The sequence below is a fragment of the Gorilla gorilla genome, chromosome 10 (assembly GCF_029281585.2).
Source record: "Gorilla gorilla gorilla isolate KB3781 chromosome 10, NHGRI_mGorGor1-v2.1_pri, whole genome shotgun sequence".
Taxonomy (NCBI): Eukaryota; Metazoa; Chordata; class Mammalia; order Primates; family Hominidae; genus Gorilla; species Gorilla gorilla.
This window is the reverse complement of record NC_073234.2, coordinates 128,873,695-128,896,528: the sequence shown is the minus strand read 5'-3', so window position 1 is coordinate 128,896,528 and position 22,834 is coordinate 128,873,695.

Sequence of the window (22,834 nt, the reverse complement as noted above, 5' to 3'; positions counted from 1 at the left end):
CTGATATTCAATCAGCTGAATACAGATTCTGGAAGAAGAGGCATTCTCCCTGCCTGCGTGTTAATTAGAAATGCCAGTCCTGGCTGCCTCCCACACTAATCAACTTTCTCCACATCTTGATGGAGGACACACACCCAGGAGGGGTCCCTGGAACTCTCTGTGGAGAAATCAGCAATGCCCCGGATGCAGGAAGCCCCTTAGGATGGAATGGCTTTGAACACTGGACCATTTCTCCCCAAACCCCATTTCTTTTCTCCCTGGCTTTGCCACTCACTGAGCTCTGGTGATGACATCACCTCCTCCAGGAAGCCTTCTCTGGTTTGGTGAAATTCAGAGCATAAATCTAAACCTAGAAGACAGCTCTACATTGGAATGTCAAGACATTTGCCCCCCAGCCCTGGCCTCCATGCAAGGAGGACATTCCACAACTTCGCCAATGTCACAAATAAGCCGCTTAGTGACATTCTGCCCCTTCCCCAGACTTCCCTGTCCAAATTCAAGCCTTACTATTTCTTGCGTGGGTTATTGTACAATGTCTTGTATCAGTTCTCTCTGCCTGTTATCTTATTTCCTTACAATCAGCCTTCACTGTGCCACTGGAGAAATAAACCAGTTCCTCCCCTGCTCAAACACCTCTCATGGCTCCCTATGGCCATTAGAACAAAGTCCAAGTGTAGCACAGTGTTCAAGTCCATCTGTGATCTGGCACTACCTACTCCCCTCCAGCTTCACCTTGCAACCCAAATGTCTGTGGTTTTGAAATACTAGTGAGTATAAGAATCATCTGAAGGCCAGGTGCAGTGGCTCACGCCTGTAATCCCAGCACTTTGGGAGGCCGAGGCAGGCAGATTGCTTGAGGCCAGCCAACATGGTAAAACCCCATCTCTACTAAAAATACAAAAATTAGCTGGGCATGGTGGCACATGCCTGTAATCCCAGCTACTTAGGAGGCTGAAGCAGAATTGCTTGAACCCAGGAGGCGGAGGTTGCAGTGAGCCGAGATGGCGCCACTGCACTCCAGCATGGATGACAGAGTGAGACTCTGTCTCAAAAAAAAAGAGAGAGAGAATTATCTGAAGCGCTTTAAAAGATTCAGATTCATGGGCCCTACCTTGAGATAAACTGCTTCTGTAGAAACTGCTTCTGTAGGCCTACAGCAAACCCAGGAATCTACATCTTTAACCCGTATCCCAGGTGACACTGATGGAGGTTGTCCTCGGACCACATTGTGAGAGACAAGGCCCTTTGCTCACCCTCCTGAGCTCCTGCCTGCACTTGATTAAATCCCGCTGGCCTAAGCATTTGGTCAGGTCTGGCCCTCCTTCTCAAAGGGCCTTCTTGACACGCTCCACCTGGCACTCCTCCCCAGCATCACCTGTTAGAGATGCTGCCTGGCCAGTGGTATGGCGGGGCCCTTCCCCTGGCCTCCCCAGCCCTCTGGTCTCTCATCCCTCCTGTCTGTGAGTAGCGGGCACCCAGGCAGCCCTCAGGATGGTTGTGTATGACTTTATGACCTGACATAGGGGTAGGTTGGAGTATTTTTTAACTCTCCTTGAAAACCAAGAGATGCTTGGAAATTAAGAAAAAAAATTAATTCTCCCAAATGATTGCTTTTACTGTCAATCAATAAAGATCTTCAGTGTAAATAAAAAAGAACGTGAGTCCTAGAGATTGACCAACTCCCCATCTCGCCATCAACTTGCTGTGTGTCCTTGGACAAGTGACTTGCCCTCTCTATGCCTCAGCTTCCCCCATGCAAAGTGGGAACAATGATAGCACTCACTTCATAGAGGCGGAAATGAGATTTTCAAACAGCCACAGGAAGTTCTTGAGACACCCAGTTAGTGGTTAATTACTGCCTGTCGTTCCCTTTACGTGTTCGTCTGAATCCAAGGGGCACAGTGAGTTCTTTATCCCCAGGTGCTCTGTTTTTGGTTTTACTCTCCGAGTGCAGTGCCTGGTGCATAGTAGATGCTCAGCCAGTGAAGGTTTCATAGTTGGAACTTAAATGGAAAGTGGACAGCTCTGGAGGTGCAGGAAAGCTTCTTTCATGAATCCAGGTGGCTCTTATGTTCAGGCACGTCAAAGACAGACACACAGGCACACACAAATACATACACAGAGACAAACACATACACAGAGACAGACAGGCACACACAGAGACAGACAGACATGTAACAGAGACAGACAGACATACACATACAAAGACAGACATGTACAAAGACAGACACATGAATATAAACATACACACAATCAAACACAGATAAACAGACTCAGAAAGCCAGACAGATAATCAGACACACACACGTACCTGCATAAAGATAGACACATACACACAGAGACACCCTTACAACAACCCATTCTTCCACATCTACATAAAGAACACACAGACACACATGCACAGACACACAAAGGAGACAAACACAGAGAGACATACATAGATCCATGCAAACACACACAGATTGACACAGACAGATACACAACCTCACATGCACACAGATTCATATACACAACCACACACCCTGGCACACACCCACACACCCTGACACACACACACACGCATGCACATGCACTGCCAGTCCGTTTTGTTCTTGTATACCAGAATCACAAGCGGCGGCGGCGGCAGCTGCCTCCCCATCTCTATAACAAGCCCGCATTTATTTGAAGAGTGTCAGGAGGTCATTCCTCAGCTAAATAGTGTCATTCCTATCCATTCCCTCTCCTCCTAGGACCTATTCCACCATCCATTCATCATGCCCATATCTCCAGCCGCAGGGCCTCCCAGACGCCCGGCCGCCCCCTTCTCTGGCACAGAGGGGCAGCAGCAGCCTCGCTGGGGGGCTGACCTCCAGTCCCTGCCCCTGGGCCTGACATTCCTGTTTCCCCAGGACTTTCATCCTGCAATCATTGACCCCACCTTGTAGGCAAGAGGGCAGAGGCACAGAGAAGAAAAATGCATTCGTTCGTTTATTCACTTATTCGTTCAAGATTAGGTAGGAACACTTGAAATTGCCATTTTTAAAGATCAAATCCAGTCAAATATCAACAAATTAAAATGGTTCATCCTAATATTTAATGAGTGGGTCCCTCATGCCAGGCATTGGGCCAGGCCTTGAGATGCAAGGATTCACCCGACACTGACATTCTAGGGGGCAAGAAAAACAAATACATGAATGACACCTTCAGATGGAAGGGAGTGCCAGGAAGAAAAGAGCTTCAGTGTGTCTGTAGTTCCAACTAGTGGGAGGCTGAAATGCAAGGATTGTTTGAGCCCAGGAGGTGGAGGAAGATGCAGTGAGCTATGATTGTGCCACTGCAGTCCAGGCAGGGCAACAGAGTGAGACCCTGTCTCAAAAAAGAAAGAAAAAGAAGAAAGAAAGAAAGAAAGAAAGAAAGAAAGAAAGAAAGAAAGAAAGAAAGAAAGAAAGAGGAAGGAAGGGGAGCTATACTGTTTTGAACAAGGATGTCAGGGAGGACTTCTCTGGGAAGGTGATATTTGAACAGAGGCCTGAGTTAAAGTGGGAGGCTCATCCCCTTGGGTACTTGAGGCCAGCTGGTTTACAGGCAGAGAAAACAGCCAGTGCAAAGGCCCAGAGGTAAGCATGTGCATGGCTGTAAGGGCAGCAGGGAGGCCGGGTGGCTGGAGCAGAGGAAAAAGAGGAGAGGGTGGGGGAATGAAGGCAGTCGGGCAGGAGAAGCCCAGGCATGGGGGCAGCTTGGATTTTATTCAAGCGTGATGGGATCCACCACAAGAAAGTGATAGGTTCTGACTTAACGTTGCCCACATCACTGCTTTCTCAGCGTATGCCTGAGAGAATTAAAAACCTAAGGCTGGGCACAGTGGCTCACGCCTGTAATCCCAACACTTTGGGAGACTGAGGCAGGCAGATCGCCTGAGGTCAGGAGTTCGAGACAAGCCTGGCCAACATGGCGAAACCCTGTCTCTACTAAAAATACAAAAATTAGCTGGATGTGGTGGCACGTGCCTGTAGTCCCAGCAATCTGCAGTCCCAGGTACTCAAGAGGCTGAGACAGGAGAATCACTTGAAGCTGAGAGACTGAGGTTGCAGTGAGCAGAGATCGCACCACTGCACTCCAGCCTGGGTGACAGAATGAGCCTCCGTCTCTCTCGATAGATAGATAGATAGATAGATAGATAGATAGATAGATAGATAGATAGATAGATATGGATGGATGGATGGATGGATGGATGGATGGGTGGATGGATGGATAGACAGACAGACGGATAGATTAGATAGATGATAGATAATAGATAGATAGATAGATAGATAGATAGATAGATAGATAGATAGATGATAGATACATACATACATACATACATATTCTATAAATAGAGATAGTCTAGAGAGAGAGAGAATTAAAAACCCCGAGACTCACACAGATCACTGCACATAGATATTCATGGCAGCGTTACTTATAATGGCCAAAAGGTGGAAACAGCCTAAATGTCTGTCATCAAATGAATAGATAAACAAACATGGTATATCTATACCCTGGGATATGATTCAGCCATAAAAAGGAACAAAGTCCTGACACACATTACAACATGAAAGAACCTCGAAAGCATTATACTATGTGAAATAAGCCGGTCACTAGAGGACAACTATTATGTGATTCCACGTGTATGAAATATCTTGAATAGGCAAATGCAGAGAGACAGAACGTAAACCAGAAGTTGCCAGGGGACGAGGGAAATGACAAGTTATTGCTTCAGGGAAACAGAGTTTCTGTTTGGGGTAATAAAGTTTGGGAACTAGATGGTGATGGTTGCACAACATTGTGAATGTACTTAATGCCACCAAACTGCACCCCTTAAAAATGGTTAAAATCTTTTATTCTTCTTGAATTTAAAAAAGGAAAATAATAGTTAAAATGGCAAATTTTATGTTGTATGTATTATACCACAGTCACAATAAAAAATAATAATTGGCCGGGCACACTGGCTCACTCCTGTAACCCCAATATTTGGGAGGCTAAGGTGGGAGGATCACTTGAGCCCAGGACGTTGAGGCTGCAGTGAGCCATGATCACACCACTGCACTCTACCCTGGGGACAGAGCGAGACCCTGTCTCAAAAATAGTAATAGTAATAATCACTGCTGGGCAGAGATTAGCCCAGAAGGGACAAGGAGAGCAGCAGGGAGGCCAGTAGGAAGCCACTGCCTTTTTCTGGGCTTATGACCATAACAGTCAGAGTACAATGTACCCAAGGTGTCTCAGGGACACCATGAGAACAAGGGCTCCAGCCCAGGACATTGGCCTCTACACCTCCCCTGTGCCAGTCTGGCTTTGGGGACTTCAGGAGTAGAATAGTAGCTTGGAGTGACAGCTCTGGGTCTGGGAACCTGTCTTCAAATTGCAGATTTGCCCCACTCCTAGCTCTGTGACCTTGGGATTGCGACCTCAGCTCTCTGGGCCGCAGTTTCCTCTTCTGTTGAGTCGAGATGATAATGGCACCTACCCCAGGGGTTGTTGGGAGGCTGAACTGGGATAAAGTAAGTCAAGGGCTGCCTCCATGTCTGGTAGCAGAAAGCCCTCCAGGAGCCATAATTCACCAAGGTGACTGTGTGAGGCCTTTTTTGTTTTGCTTTTTTGTGGTTTTTGTTTTTGTTTTTTTAGACAGAGTCCCTCTCTGATGCCCGGGCTGGAGTGCAGTGGCGCAGTCTCAGCTCACTCCAACCTCTGCCTCCCAGGTTAAAGGGGTTCTCGTGCCTTAGCCTCCTGAGTAGCTGGGATTACAGGCGTGTACCACCATACCCGGCTAATTTTTCTATTTTAGTAGATACGGGTTTCACCGTGTTGGCCAGGCTAGTCTTGAACTCCTGATCTCAAATGATCCTTCTGCCTCGGCCTCCCAAAGTGCTGGGATTACAGGCATGAGCCACCGCACCTGGTTCCCTCACCTCTCTTCTTCTCTTCCCATGTCACCCTGCCTGCTGTCTCCTCCCTCCAGGACCAGCTTCGTAGGTGCACAACCTGCATAGTCGCTCAGGGCCTCGTTCGGAAGGCCCCCATACCTGGTTTTAATGCTTCACTGCCACCATCTTGAAACTCTTAATCACAGTCAAGCAAGGGGCCCCATATTTGCATTTGGTACCAGCCAGTCCTGCCACTTCCTTGTCCAGGTTCTCACTCACAAACAGAACCACATTGCCCCTTACTGCTTTGTAGGAAAGTATTTCTCAAACCTCCAGCCAGAAGGAGTGGGATACACAAGCCTTCTTCATCTCTAATTTCATGTCCTTTCCCTATTTTAAAAGCCTTCCCTAGAAGAATTAGCAAAGTCAGGGAATGGGAGATGAGAAGACAACAATGAAAATATTCCAGATTGCCTCAAGCTTTCTCCTCTCCTCATTCCAGAAAGGCAGGCTGCCTTGGGGACAAGGAGTAGCGAGCAAGAGAGAGACAGCTAGCATTAGAGAATGCCCCAAAGGTCCTCTTGTCTAGAGAGTCTCGAAGCTGGCTGCATATCAGAATCTCCAGGAAAACTGATTTGAAAAGTGGATTCTCTGGCCCCACTATCTCCTGGGGGTTCTGATGACTCTACTGCAAACAGAATCCAGGCACCCCATGATTCCCCACAACACCCCACGTGATCTGACCCCAATTCTCCAACACATTCCCCTTCTGTCAACCACAACTGTTTCTTCTATCAGGGACACTCTCCCTGGATCTTCCCAAGACTGGCTTATTGATGTCATCCTGGTCTCAGCTTAAAGGTCAGGGGCAGTGGTTCACACCTGTAATTCCAGCTCTTTGGGAAGCTGAGGTAGGTGAATTGCTTGAGGCCAGAAGTTCAAGACCCAGCCTGGGCAATATGGCAAAATGCCATCTCTACTAAAAAAAAAAAAAAAAAAAGCCAGGCCCGATGGTGCATGCCCGTAGTCCCAGCTACTCAGGAGGCTGAGGCAGGAGGATCACCTGAGCCCAGGAAGTCAAGGCTACAGTGAGCTCTGATCATGCCACTGAACGCCAGCCTGGGAAACAGAAATGAAATGCTGTATTAGTCCATTTTCACACTGCTGATAAAGAGATACCCAAGACTAGGAAGAAAAAGGCTTAATTGGACTTACAGTTCCGCATGGCTGGTGAGGCCTCAGAATCATGGCAGGAGGCAAAAGGCACTTCTTACATGGTGGCAGCAAGAGAAAAATGAGGAGGAAGCAAAAGTGGAAACCACTGATAAACCCGTCAGATCTCATGAGACTTATTCACTATCATGAGAATAGCACAGGAAAGATCAGCCTCCAGGATTCAATTACCTCCCCCTGGGTGCCTCCCACAACAATGTGGGAATTCTGGGAGATACAATTCCAGTTGAGATTTGAATGGGGACACAGCCAAACCATATCATTCCACCCTGACCCCTCCAAATCTCATGTCCTCACATTTCAAAACCAGTCATGCTTTCCCAACAGTCCCCCAAAGTCTTAACTCATTTCAGCATTAACCTAAAAGTCCATAGTCCAAAATCTCATTTGAGACAAGGCAAGTCCCTTCTGCCCATGAGCCTGTAAAATCGAAACCAAGCTAGTTAATTCCTAGATACAATGGGAGTACAGGCATTGGGTAAATACAGCCATTCCAAATGGGAGACGTTGGCCAAAACAAAGGGGTTCATGCAGGTCCAAAATCCAGAAGGACAGTCAAATTTTAAAGCTCCAAAATGATTTCCTTTGACTCCATGTCTCACATCCAGGCCATGCTGATGGAAGAGGTTCGTTCCCATGGTCTTGGGCAGCTCCACCCCTGTGGCTTTGCAGGATACAGCCCCCCTCCTGGCTGCTTTCATGGGCTGGCATTGAGCATCTATGGCTTTTCCAGGCTCATGGTGCAAGCTGTCAGTGGATCTACCATTCTGGGGTCTGGAAGATGGTGGCCCTCTTCTCACAGCTCCACTAGGCAGTGCCCTAGAAGGGATTCTGTGTGGTGGCTCCCACCCCATATTTCCCTTCCACACTGCCCTAGCACAGGTTCTCCATGAGGGCCCTGCCCCTGCAGCAAACTTTTGCCTGGGCATCCAGGTGTTTCCATACATCTTCCGAAATCTAGGCACAGGTTCCAAAACCTCAATTATTGACTTCTGTGCATCCACAGGTTCAACACCTCATGGAAGCTGCCAAGGCTTGGGGCCTCCACCCTCTGAAGCCACAGCCTGAGCTGTACATTGGCTCCTTTCAGCCATGGCTGGAGTGGCTGGGACACAGGGCACCAAGTCCCTAGACTGCACATCACACAGGGACCCTGGGCCCAGCCCACAAAACCACTTTTTCCTCCTGGGCCTCCTGGCCTGTGATGGGAGGGGCTGCTGTGAAGGTCTCTGACATGGCCTGGAGACATTTTCTTCATGGTCTTTGGGATTAACATTAGGCTCCTTCCTACCTTTGCACATTTCTGCAGCTGGCTTGAATTTCTCCCCAGGAAATGGGTTTTTCTTTTCTACTGCATCATCAGGCTGCAAATTTTCTGAACTTTTATCCTCCGTTTCCCTTTTAAAACAGAATGCTTTTAACAGCACCCAAGTCACATTTTGAATGCTTTGCTGCTTAGAAATTTCTTCCACCAGATACCCTAAATCATCTCTCTCAAGTTCAAAGTTTCACCGATCTCTAGGGCAGGGTCAAAATGCCACCAGTCTCTTTGTTAAAGCATAGAAAGAGTCACCTTTGCTCCAGTTCCCAACAAGTTCCTCATCTCCATCTGAGACCACCTCAGCCTGGACCTTATTGTTCATACCACTACCAGCATTTTTGTCAAAGCCATTCAACAAGTCTCTGGGAGGTTCCAAATTTTCCCACATTTTCCTGTCTTCTTCTGAGCCCTCCAAACAGTTCCAATCTCTGCCTGTCACCCAGTTCCAAAGTCACTTCCACATTTTTGGCTATCTTTTCAGCAGCACTCCATTCTATCATTCTACTGGTACCAATTTACTGTATCAGTCCATTTTCACACTGCTGATAAAGACATACCCGAGACTGGGAAGAAAAAGAGGTTTAATTGGACTTACAGTTCCACGTGGCTGGGGAGGCCTCAGAACCATGGCAGGAAGCAAAAGGCACTTCTTACATGGTGGCAGCAACAGAAAAATGAGAAAGAAGCAAAAGCGGAAACCCCTGATAAGCCCATCAGATCTCATGAGACTTATTCACTATTACAAGAATAGCAAGGGAAAGACCGGTCCCCATGATTCAATTACATCCCCCTAGACCCCTCCCACAACATGTGGGAATTCTGGGAGATATGACTCAAGTTGAGCTTTGAATGGGGACACAGCCAAACCATATCAAACCCTATCTCAAGCAAAAAGAAAGTCACCTCCTGGGACCTAAATCTAAATGAGGTTCCCCGGTCCCTGTCACCTCCATCCTATTATCTGTGTTGGGCCCTCATCACAATACAAAGTGATCTTATTTGTATCTTGTCCATTTTCTGTCTCCCCAGCTAGAACATAAGTCATGTGCAAGCCAGGGTCTCAACAGCATGGTGGCCTCGCTGCCTAGCCCACTGCCTGACACGTAGCAGGTGCTCAGTAGACATCAGCTGTATCCATGAACGAATGAATCTGGGTTTTTAGCAAGAGCCTCGGTGATTCTGATGCATCCAGTCTGAGGGCAATTGGGAACTGGTGGTCTGGTCCTATCTCCCTTAGAAATGCCCTCTGTACTCCATCAACCATTTCTTGCATATCCCCAGTGATGGGGAGGCTCATCCCCTTTTCAACAGCCGTAACCATTGGCAAGATTGACCTTCTGTAGTTGTTAAATCTGCCTCCCCAGAGCTTCCATCCAAAGGCCCTTTTTCAACCTTCCAGGCCTCTCCAAACAGACCTAATTCCTCCATCAAATAGCAGCCCCTCAGAGACTCAAAAGCCTTCAAGTCTTCAGACAGTGCCTCCCCAAGCCCTTCAACAATTCCCATTTGTAAGTTTCACCACTACCCAGGAAGGACCAGGACTTAATGGAAGGAAGCCTGCTCCAGATTGGACACCTCTCATTTATTATTCTTTGACAACTGGCTTCATCTCCAAAATGTTCCTCCATGAGCTTGGATTTCTTCTGTATTCAGGCAGAAAAGTATTTAAGAAGCAACCCTATTCAAAGCAAGGGCTGCTTATGGGAGAACTTCCACCTCCCATAGCACACCACTCCCCAAATATAAAACGAGAGTTTTCATGGTCCAGAAAGATATTAAGTAGGCTGGGTGTGGTGGTTTATGCCCAAAATCCCAGCACTTTGGGAAGCCAAGGCAGGAGGATTACTTGAGCCCAGGAGTTTGAGACCAGCCTGAGCAACACAGTGAGACCCCATCTCTACAAATAACTTTTTAAAGTATCCAGGTGTGGTAGTGCACACTTGTGGTCCCAGCTATTCAAGAGGCTGAGACAGAAGGATCACTAAAGTCCAGAGGGTGGCAACTGCAGTGAGCTGTGATCTGGCCACTGTACTCCAGCCTGGTTGACAGAGTGAGACCCTGTCTCCAGAAAACAAAGAATAAAAAAAGAAAGATATTAAGTAATGAGGAGTTAAAGAGGGGAGATGAAGGGACTTTTCCTCAGGATGCTTATGGTCTGTTTGCAAAGAAGAAAAGCAAATTCACATCCATTTTCACTAGGTCCAACTGGAGGATCACAGGCCCTGTGGGACCATCTTTAAGATAAACGGCAGACCAGCCCAAGCAACCAAGCACATGGCTCTGCAAAAGACAGAGTGAGATTCTGTCACTTTCCATTCAAGGTTTTTCAGCTACAAACCTTAGCTGTGTTATTGGGAGAAGTATATGGATCAAAAGAGGACTGAGGCTAAGTTTGGAAATCTTTTTCTATTGGCCAGGCATGGTGGCTCACGCCTGTAATCCCAGCACTTTGGGAAGCCAAGGTGGGCGAATTGCTACAAACTCAAGAGTTCAAGATCAGCCTGAGCTACATGGTAAAACCTTGTCTCTACAAAAAATACAAAAAATTAACTGGGTGTGGTGGTGCACACTTGTGGTCCCAGCTGCTTAGGAGGCTGATGTGGGAGGATCACTTGAGCTCTGGAGGTTAAGGCTGCAGTGAAGAAAGAAAGAGAGAAAGAAAGAAAGAAAGAAAGAAAGAAAGAAAGAAAGAAAGAAAGAAAGAAAGAAAGAAAGAAAGAGAGAGAGAGAGAGAGAAAGGAAAGAAAAAAGAGAAAGAAAGAGAGTAAGGAAAGAAGAAAGAGAAAGAAAGAAAGAAAGAAAGAGAAAGAAAGAAAGAAGGAAAGAGAGAGAGAGAAAGAAAGAGAAAGAAAGAAAGGAAAGAAGAAAGAAAGAAAGGAAGAAAGAGAAAGAGAGAAAGAGAGAGAAAGAAAGAGAAAGAGAGAGAGAAGGAAGGAAGGAAGGAAGGAAGAAAGGAAGGAAGGAAGGAAGGAAGGAAGGAAGGAAGGAAATCTCTTTCTGACCATTTGGGAATTGTTCCTGCAGGCAGGGCTGGGACCTCAGTCCCAGAAACCCTGAAGGTGCATTTCCTCTGTGGGAAAGCCTTGGGGTGGGTCCGGTTTGGAGATTACACAGAGGCCATGAGTCCCTGAGTGTCATCCAAGGAGACTCCCAGCTACTCGCGTGGTTGCCACCCTGGGATGCTGAAGAAAGGGCTCCAGAAAACCTGTCTCCACCCCCAGGTGATTTTCTGGTGCTTTCTACCAAGCCTCCAAGAGGTGAGCCCCAGCTTTGCCCAGAGAAGCACTGAAATGGTGAAGTCATGCAGTAGCGAGAGTCAATGGACAGGAGTTGCGGCCAGAGGAATAGCTCCCAACCCACCAGGAATGTCCATTGGCCAAGCCCAGTGGGAAGCCAGTGAAAGGAGAGTCCATGGATGCTATCCAAATGGGTCAGCCTCCCAGGCCAGGCAGAGGAAGGTCAGGGAGTGGATGTAGGGAAGCAAAAAGAAGACCCCTAGCACGCCACTCCAGCCCTGTCCCTAGCAGAGTGCCTAGCACATAGTTGGAGCTCAATAAATATTTGTTGAGTGAATGAACGACAGCCTGGTCTAGTTACCTCAAAGTTTTCTACTTTTGGATTTGTCACATTGTTCTCTTCTCACAAGAATGCCCTCCACTTCCTGTCTAATCATACCCCATCCTTCATTACAGAGCTCAGAACCAACTCTGAGCCAGGAACCCTGCTGGCCCCTTCCCTGTCACTACACCTCAGATCCATCCCTAACCCTGTTGATTCCCTCTCTTTCACACCTCTCACCTACCCGTGGCCCTGTCTTAGTTCAGGCCAAAGCCTGAGAAAAAGAAGCCAGACATGAAAGAATACATACAGAATGATTCCATTTCTATAAAAGTTTAGAAAATGCAAACTAATCCACAGTGACAGGAGACAGATCCGTGGTTGCCCAGAGGTGGAGGCAGGGAGGAGAAGGAAGAAGGGATTATAAAGGGACAGGAGGTGACTTTGGGGAGGTGTCAGGTGTGTACCTTGATAGTTTCTCAGGCATGTACATGTCAACGCTCATCAAATTGTACACTTTAAATATATGCAGTTTATTCTACATCAGCTGTTCCTCAGTCAAGCTGGACCCCCCGCAAAGAAACCCTAAATCCCCACAAAAACTTCACAGGTCTCCCCATCTCCTAAAAATGCCGAGGTCACTGGTTGCTGGACCCTTGCATCAACTCATCTCCTGGTTATTTATTTAGCATCGGCTATAAGCCAGACACTGGGCTGGATGCTGGTAGGAGGGGTGGGTAGAGGCCAGCCCCAGCCCTCCGTGAGCTCAGTGCCCTGCTGAGAAATAGACAGCTGAGTTATGGGGGTATGGAAGGTTTCCTAAAGGGGATTTGTCTCAGAGGAGACCCAAAAGGCAAGATAGGTGGGTGGAAGTGGGAGGAAGAATAGTTAAGATCAAAGGAACAACAGGCTCAGAAAGGAGTGAACACACTGGAGAATGCAGTCAAATGATAGAAAACTGGGGGAGAAAAGATGCAAGAGATGATATAAAGGAAGGGGACAGGGGCTTGGAAACCAAGTATGGGGTTGGGATTTTATCTTGACAGCAACAAGGGAGCAGGTTATAAGCACACAAGTGACCTAGTCAGTTTTATTCTGCGACAAAATCACTTTGGCTGGAGCAGGAAGAATGGATTGGAAGAGAAAGGGTGAGAACCAAACGTCGTGGCAAGAGATGGCTTTGGTCTGAACTGAGGCATGACCATGGGTAAGTGAGAGACGTGAAGGAGAGGGAATCAACAGGATTTGGGATGGATCCGAGGTGCGATGAGAGAGAAGGAGCCAGCAGGGTTTCTGGCCCATGCAGCTGAGCACATGACAGTGGCCACAGAGGCAGCAGGTGTAGGGAGGGGAAAGTGATGATTCAGCATTGATAACACCAAGTTTGAGGGGTATGTGGGCCCTCCTGGAATCAGTTCAGTGAAGTTGGGCAGATAGAGCTGACATTCAGGAGCCAGGTCGTGGGTGGTGTCTCCTTAAGCTATGAGATCTCGAAGACAAGAATCTCCAACATCTTTGCATCCACAGCAAGCTTCACTCAAGGCCTGGCATGTATTTTTCTCCTAATAGATGTTTGTTGGTTGACCCATGACTGAGTTCTCTCTCCAGATCTGTACACATAAGCCCTGCTTCAGGGACATCTGTTTATTTATTTGTGGGTGAGGTTTCCACGTCTCTTTGCTCCAAGCCCCAGGTAAGGAGAGAGACAGAGAACAACCCTCAATACCCATGGGCCAGCTCCACCAAACCCTCCCTTTGGTTCCTATCTTGGCTCCGCATTCCTGGAAAGGACCTGGTCTCTGAGTGGCTCCTCTTCATGATCAGTTTGCCCTCAGAAGGAAACAGAACTCTATGTCTGCCAAATATCAGTCATTACACTTCAGATGGCTCTAATACAGTTCTCCAGGAAGCTCTGGCCAATGTAATTTGGGCTGGGGACATGCAACTCCTAATTCACAGATTGAAGGGTGGAACAGAGAGGTTTAGGAACTTTCCCAAAGCCTCACAGTAAGCCCCAAGGCAGAACCAGGCCTCTGAGTGCTGACTGTGGCTTGTCCCCGACACTAGCTGATGTTCTTTCTACCTACTCTCTCCAAATTTGCCTCAATCTTGGCTTTGCTAATGACTGGCTGCGAAATCCTGGAAGAGTTGCTCAACCTCTCTGCACCTCAGTTTCCTCATCTGTGAAACGGGTGGAATAACAGCACCTATGCTGATGACATATGGGAAGCGCTTTGCACAGTGCCCAGCACATGCAATCTCCAGACAAGTTGTCACTGCTGCTTACCTTCCCAAGAGCGCCCAAGAAGTGATGCTAATGGTGGAGTTGCCTTGCACTGAAACAGATCAGAAGGGGGACATCTTTTAGACCAGAAGGACTTGTAATTCCTCTCAAACTTTACAATCATCTGGTCCCCAACCACCTGGCCACCTCTGCGCACACCGCGCCTGCAGACTCCACAGGGCACTTGGCCAGGCTAAGAGCTATGTGCAAAATAGCTGGATCAGCTCTCACCAGAGAGGGACCCAATGGCACCTTTTGAGGTTCTGAGGTCTGGTTTCCTCAGGACCTCAAAAATGCCAAAGCCTCCTAGAAAGAGGGAGAAAGGCAAAGAGGCTCTGAGAGGTTTTCACATTTGCCCACCAGGAGAGAGAGGTCTTGGAAAAGCCCATGCAGCAGCTGGCCCTGGAACTCCGACCAGCCAGGGATCCCCACTGGCTCAGGGGAGAGAGGGCGGGGCCTGGCTGGGAGTGACACACCCCCTTCCCAGTGGGACGTTCAGTGGGGCTGGGCAGGGGAACCTGGGCTTCTTACCAGCCACAGGATGTGAGGCAGGTTGTCTTCACCTCTGCACTATTGACATTTTGAGCTGAATAATTCTGGGGCTGCAGGAGAAGCAGGGCACCCTTCTGTATATTGTAGGGTGTTGAGCAGCATCCCTGGCCTCTATCTACAGTAGCATCGCCACTCAATTGTGTCAACCAAACATGTCTCTAGGCATTGCCAAATGTTCCTTGGGAAAAAAAAATTCCCTTTCCTACTCTCCCAAGGAGAACCACCGATGTGAAGGCAGCTTCCCAAAAGAGGAGGGCACAGGAAGGGGAAAGAGACACACAGGTTAACAGTGGTGGGTAGAAGGTGAAAGAGAAGAGGGAGGGAAGGCAGAAGTACCTGCTGGCTTTAGGGGGAGAAAAGGACTTTTTTTAACCCTGAGTAGATCACATTAGTGTCTCTGGAGATCTGATCCAGGAAGTTCCCATATCCTCCTCCTTCACACAGAGGCACGCCCCTTCCTATTTTTCTTAATAAGAGCACAATTTCATTCTGTAAATATGTATTGATTGCTTTTTATAGACAAGGCACTTTCATGCATCCATTCCAAACAACTATTCAGCAAGTCTGTAATGTTATTGTTATTACTTAATATTTCATCACTAAAAATTTATTGAAGCCATCATAAGTTGGGCATTTGCCTTGTGCCACGCACTGTGCTAAGCCCCTTACATTCGTCTTCTCGTTTAATCCTCCCAACAATTCCATGAGGTTATTAGTTTCTTTTATCATTATTATTTTTCTTGGTTTACAATTGAGGAAAATGAGCCTCAGAGTGAATAACTGAACCAAAGGCATCCAGCTTCATACACTTTTTGGTGAATAAATGAATAAATAGCCCTTCTTTCTCTGATATCCAGAGTAATGTGTAGATATACAGAAATTTGTGTTGATGTGTAGGTCTCCTCTGCTAGGCTATGAGCAGCTTGTAGGGGCGGTGGGAGGTGCTCATTCACAGTGGCTTCTGCAGCCTCTGGTACATTCCCAGGTACACACAGTAGGTGTCCAATACATGTTTACCAAATGAACAAATGAAGGAGAGTGCTTTGCATGTTTCTAATTTACCTTTATAAACACCATCCCCCAGTCCCAGCACAGGCTCTTTCTCATAGTAGGGCTCAGTATTATTGAGTTTTGTTCAGTATTATTGAGTTTTGTTCAAGGGGTAAAGGGTAGGAGACGTGAAATGGACACACATCTTTGCAGAATGCTTCTGTTATGTACAGGAAAGCTCCCCTGCAGGGTGACAGCGGCTCAGATAAAACCTATGGGAATGAGCTCTGTGTGAAGGCAGGCCAGCCCCAGCCCTCAGACTGGATATTGAAAGGTCCTTTCATAACTCCAAGCACATAGCTCTCTACGCCTCTCTCCAAGAAGACAACCCTCACCTTCTTTCTCTAACTATTTCAAGGTCCAACCAAATGAATTCACTTGCTTTCACCTGAAAAAAAACCCTTCTTTTTGTAAAGAATAAAGAAAGTCACCCCCAAACAAGGACCAGTAACACCAGCTACTGCTCAGGGTGCTTCCCAGTTTCCCAAACATCATTTCCCTAAATGATCCCGATAACTCTCTAAGGCAGGCACCATTACTACCCCATTTAACGGATTAGGAGACTGAGATTCAGGGAGGCTGGGCATTCCCACCTGCCATTCGTGAGTGGGTTAGCATGGGAGCTACTAGGACTCTGAGCCAGCTCCTCTAACTTCAGAGCCCTCTTCTACCTCCACAGGTAATAGAAGAGCTCTTGAAGGAGATGAGCTCTTAAACAGTAAGTCTCATCTTTTCCCCTTTGCATCTCAGCCTCTTTGCTCCATTGCCTTCCCCCATCTCTTACTACTCTGCTTCCTTTTTTTCTCCTATGCAAGGCTCTAACACAAATAAAACAGACCAAAACAATCCCTCATGGCTACTCTCTGAGACAGACATACACCTTTTTTATGTGACAGCTGCCATAGAAACAAGTACACACTTTTATCCCCATCCCTCAAATGTGGAAACTGAGGCACAAAGAAGCTAATGACTTGCCATCTATTGCACAGCTGGTAAGTGATGAAGCCAGATTCCAACCCAGGAGCACCGGGTCCCAGAGTCTGGATGTTAACACTATACTCCATCAGCTCCCCCATAGATGGGACTGGTAACCTTTCCAAAAATTGTGTAATTTAGATGTCTTCTTGATTCATTGTGTTTTCCACTATCACTCTTTTTTGTTTTTTTTGTAACCAAGCGGAGATTTCAGATCCAGCAAGAACAATAAAAATCACTCTCTGAGGCCACAGACCTGTTTCTCCACCCCAATGTGATTCTGTGTCTAGTCTGAAGAATCCACCCAATGACTGCATTCTCTTGGGGTCCTTGGATAAGCTTTTCTTTCATCCTCTTTCCAAACTGGAAACCTACCCAGCCAGCTGCTCCATTTGCAGACCTCAGAAGATGGGCAAATAAAGCTCAGTCTTGTCTCAGCTCTGCCCATCCATCTCCATTCACTTCTGTAGCTCTCTCTATGTATTCATTCATTATTCATTCAGTCAGCAAATATGTATTGAACGACTATGTTCCAGGTACTGAGCTAGGCATTGGGGATTCAACAGTGAGCAAGACAAACACAGTCTCTCTGCCCTCATGGAACTGATATTTTATTAAGAAATACACAACATGCTCCTAAACATATAAATAGAATAATTCTAGATATTGATAAAAGCTACAAAGAAAATAGAGAGGAGGGCTAGAGAGTGACTGGGGATGGGGTGCTTTTAGACAAGGTGGTCAGGAGAGGTTTCTTTGAAAAGCTGACATTTGAGCTGAGATCTAAATGACAAAAGGGAGCCAACCATGTAAGAATCTGAGGGCAGAGGGGAAGCCAAGTGCAAAGGTCTTGAGGTGAGAAAAACTAGGTCTGTGTGAGCCACAGCAGGGGTGGGGGCAAGGTGAGCAAAAACCAATCACAAAGAGCACTGCAGACCAGGGTCTGAGGGCAGAGGGGAAGCCAAGTGCAAAGGTCTTGAGGTGAGAAAAACTAGGTCTGTGTGAGCCACAGTAGGGGTGGGGGCGAGGTGAGCAAAAACCAATCACAAAGAGCCCTGCAGACCAGGGTGAGGAGTATGGATTTTATTCTAAGTGCAATGGGGAGTTGTTGGAGGGTTAAAAGCAGAATGACAAGACCTGATTTATGATTTTAAAAGATAAGTTTAGTTATAGTGTGGAGACTAGATTGCAGATGAGGGCAAGGATAGAAGAATCAGGGAGCCCAGTCAGGAGGCTACTGCTATAAAACAGATGAGATGGTTGTGGCTTCGACCGGGGTGATAATGGAGGAAAAGATGAGAATTAGATGGGTTGGAATGTATTTTGGAGGCAGAGCTAACTGAACTTGCTGATGGATTGCGTGTGAGGCAGGAGAGAAAGGGGAAATCAAGGATGACTCCTAAGTGTGGGTCCAAGAGATTTTCATATTAAGCTGGTCCCATTCTGCGAAATGCCCACCCAACCCACATGAAATGAGAGCCTCTGTCCTCACCATTTTCACTCCTTCCTTTCAAATTTAGGACTTAAGGCAAATTGAAGTCTAGACCACAGGCCATGATGGCCAGGGAATTCAATGGGACTGTGCTAAATACATATATATATACCATTGTAACCACAATGTAACCATCTATGTGGCTCTAATATCATGGGTTATTAGAGTAAGCACAGTCTCCAAAGCCAATGAGATCTGGGTTAGAATCACAGGCCTTCACAGCATACCTATAAGCAACTTAATAAATATGTCTGGGCCTCAGTTTCCTCACCCATAAAATAGGGCCATGATATATATCTACTAATTTTTAGATTTGCAATGAAGATTAAGGAACCAGATGTACAGAGTGATCACTAAATAAATGGATTTTTAACAAAATTTATCCTTCACCCACCCAAGGTCATGACGTCTCTCCTAGTACCATGTGGCTCTGCATTCTGAGAGGGATAGAGGTGCATGGTCCAAAGGAGTGACCACATTGGTCCTAATTAAAGATCTAAGGGTGCTTAAGTGAAAAGATAACAGTCAGGGTCTAGAGAAACTGGAGTGTCATTCCCCTAACCCAAAGATACAACCCTTTATTGCAAATCCTTTGGGTTGAGAATTCTGGTTCCTCTGCCTTTGTGGGCAAATTAGCTCTTCAGTGTTCAGGTAGGGAGCCGGAGTTATTGTATTCCACTGAATTCACAAGGACCCCTCCCCCTTCATATGTACTGGCAATACTAACAACTGGGCATAGCTGACACTCCTGCAGTGGGGAGGCCTGGAGGGTGCTGAGAAGACCAAACGAAGATGTGGCCGTAAGGCATCTAGGCTGTGGGAGGCAGTGTATCTATGAGATGCCAGAGGAAACATACACAGCTCTCTGTGCACTAAAATGGGTGCTCCCCCACGAGGGAGGGAAAATGTGATTTTTTTTCCTCCCCTGCACAAACGTATTTAGGAAAGTACTGCATACTAATTTGAACAGAGGAACACACTTGGTTATGCACCATGCCAGATGCCTAGGTAACACCATGAACATTTAGAAAATTAAGCACCTGATTAACTTTTGTACCCAAACTTTCCAAAGGAATCACTTTCCTCTTACTACTGATCCTGAAGATTGACGTTCTTACAGATCTCATCTCTGTCTCAAAGGGTTAAGTCAACTTCATGTCCATCACTTTGGCCTTCACAAGCCATCTTTCTTCACGTAGGCAGGTGCCTTAGTCTGTTCACCACCAGTCCCCCTCCTCCCCCCCACGCTTCCAGCTCTTATGTTTTTCTACCCAAGAAGTTAACATGCCAGGGATATGATATTCCCAAAACTAAAATTTCTAAACCCCTTGCCTCTTTATCAGAATAAATCAGAGGGCAGATTCGTGGCATTTGTTATAGGTTAGCTCTATTGTTTTTAACATGAATTTTCATTTATTTAGGAGTAGAAATATCCATTTCTCTCCGTTTTAGAGTACAGTTAAAATAAACCTTTCTAACATCATTTATTTGGGAAGAAAGGAGAAGACACCGTTTTCAATCAATCGTTTTGTTCTTTGATATATGTATATACACCTGTGTACAGGGCGCAGGTTCTAAGGTGAGTCCCCCAAAAGGGAAATAAATTCAGGGGAAGGCAAGAGTCACAGAGCGAAGGGGAGCTAGAAGGATGGGGAGTAAATGGGCAGAGGGCTGGTTACAGAAGCCCTCTTCCCCCGGCGACGGCGCCGCCGATTCAGCACCGCGGACAGCTCCTGTCTTTGTCTTGGTCCAAACTCCGGCGCCGGTGCACAGCCGGGCAGCCACCCTGGCTCACCCCTGCCTTCTCCGGCAAACCTGCTTAGGGGAGAAAGAAAGAGAGCAGAGCAGAACGATGGAGATTTTTCTATTCTCTCCCCGCATCCTCCGAACTCGGCTATGATCCCATCCCACCGCATCTCAGCTGCCGATTTTAACCCGGCTTCACGGGGAACCTCGCTTCTGCCTACGCGGTGTTTGGGGTGGGTGTTGGAGGGCAGGAGAGCGCCATGGCGAGTTCAGAATGGGTTTGGAATTCGTTTCACTGTCACTGCCCGAGGCCCCAGCCGGCCGCGATCTGTCCCCAAACAACGCCTCGCCTTCGACCAAAACAAAACAAAACAAAACAAAACAAAAAAGCGGCGATGTCGAACGTTTCGCGGGTGCGTATCCGGGGCTGTGGACACGCAAGGACCCCCAGACCAGCTAATCCTCGCCCCAAGACCCGCAACTTCAAATCCAGGGAGCTAGAAAGATTAGAAAGCCTTTCTTCCGACGCAACCGCGTCCCGGGAAAAATAAAAAATAAAAAAGCTTGCGGAATTATGTTGCAATCAGAACCTATACTCCCCAACCCTGCGCACCGTTTCCGCGGCGTTTTTTCTCCGTTTCGCCAGAAAAAGCGTCTGGCTCCGAGTTCAACAAGCTGCACCCACAAAGGCTGCTCAAAATGTGTATTATTTTTTTTTCTGGTTCCTTTCGTAGGAGCCAGGATAAAAGGGATTCTTCTCACGTTCTACCTTGCCCGAAATCTGGCTTCTTCCAGAGGGTGAAAAATGCCATGCACGAAGCTCACTCGCCAAATCCCACACACATATGTAAACAAACACCACACACACACACACACACACACACAAACACACACACCCTCTAGCCCAGACTCAATAAAGTTCCACCAAGCTTTAGGGAAGTAGGCCAGCCTAGCTATGATTTTATTCTCACGGAATTTGTTCCCGAAGTGGGGCCCTAGGGTAGGGGTAGACCTGGGAAAGAAAGTTTAAGAATGAACCCTCTCCAACCCCCGCCCACGCACGGAAGGCTCTTCCTGTGGCTGTCTGTGAATGCCATAGGAGGAAAGAAAGAGGCCTCTTCGCAGGTTCCCTAAAGCCTGGGGCCCCCACATGGGCATCGGGGTACAGGGAGCTCACCCCCAACCAACCACCCAGAAGACCCCGGCTTCTGCGGACCGATTTTTATTTGCCTCTAAAATAAGATACCTCACCCCCTACCCTCAAAAACATCCCTTGGAATTTTTTCGAAGGGGAGGCACTCTGTCCTCGCCTCCCCCCTCCCCAAAAAACCTGGCGGAAAAGGCCGCCGCTCACTGCGGGGCAGTTCAGAGGAGTTTTAGAGAGCGCGATCCCGCAGTGGTCCCCGCGGAGCGGAAGGGTGCCCAGCAGGGTAAACATACTCGCCTTGGGAGGAAGGAGCTGGGGTCGCTTTCCCCGGACCCCTCCTCCCTCCCGGGGTCCGCGGCGGTGGGCGCCTGGGGGAAGAGTGGGGGCCTGGGGGGTGGGCACCGTCCCCGCCCCCCAGCCCCTTGGCTCGTGGTGTTCAGCCGGGCTGCTGCGTAAACCGCCGCTTTCCCGATGCAGATTTCCCTTTTAACACCTTCTAAACAAAGGCTAATGAGGCCACTGCATCACTCTATCAACACACAATCATTAGCAAGCGAGAAATACACGCGCAGGCACACACACACACACGCACACACACACGCACGCGCGCACACACACACACACGCAGCGCTGGGGCTGCCAAAGTCGGGCCAATTCTAAAGTAACCCGTATTAGGCTAACAAAAAGGAGGTGGGATATGGAGGGGCGGGAGAGAGGCTGGGAGAGAATGGAGAGAGAGAAGGGGAGAGCGTGTTCTCTTGATACCGAAAAAAAGGCCAAGAGAAAAGAAAGAGGAAGCAGACCCAGACTGAAAGATGGCTCTGCTGGTTGGAGGGAGATCATTAGAAAGTCCGGGGTTCTATTTTGGAGGATGGGGTCCCTGCAAAGCTCTTCTTCTTGGGGCACAGGAGCTGGAGTGGGGCTGCAGCTGTATTCTTAGAAATAGCTCCCAAGGCCTGGTTCATGGCCTCTACCATCAGATAGTCTCAGCGGGGCCAGAGGGGCAAGACTACAGCCTCTCACGACCCAGTACTGCCTGCCCTGAGACCCCAAAAGGCCAGGGCCAGCCTCCAGGCCCAACCGTCTATGCGAGGATGAACAGAAGCCTGACTGTGCTCAGTGCCCAGCTGGGACCCACTGCTCCTCCAGTGCCACTGGCAGCCTGGAATCCAAGCTTCACCCATGGGGAGGTGGGCTGCTCTGTGTTAAGTACGGGGCTTTCCTCTCAGAACAAAAAAAAAAGTCAGTGTTTCCCTTACAGGTTGGAGGACTGGCTTGCTGCTTTCCTTCTGTCTCTCCCAGGCCCCCTTCTGGCCCCCAGGGATCAGCCCCAGACTTCACCCTCCCAGCAACTAAGTGTGTTTTGCCCGGGGAAGGAGCACCCAGCAGGAGAAAGTAGCCTGTTTTTGCTTGCCAGATAGCCCAAGGTGTGGGACCTCTGGGGGAGGGGTGCATTCCAGGAGAGGGGCTTGCAGTAAGGAGGGAGGGAAACCCACGCCCTGCTGCAGCTCCAGAGGGACCTCTGAGCTGACCGGCACTCACCAGCGCACACACTCACTCCAGAGAGACCTCTGAGCTGGCCGGCACTCACCAGCGC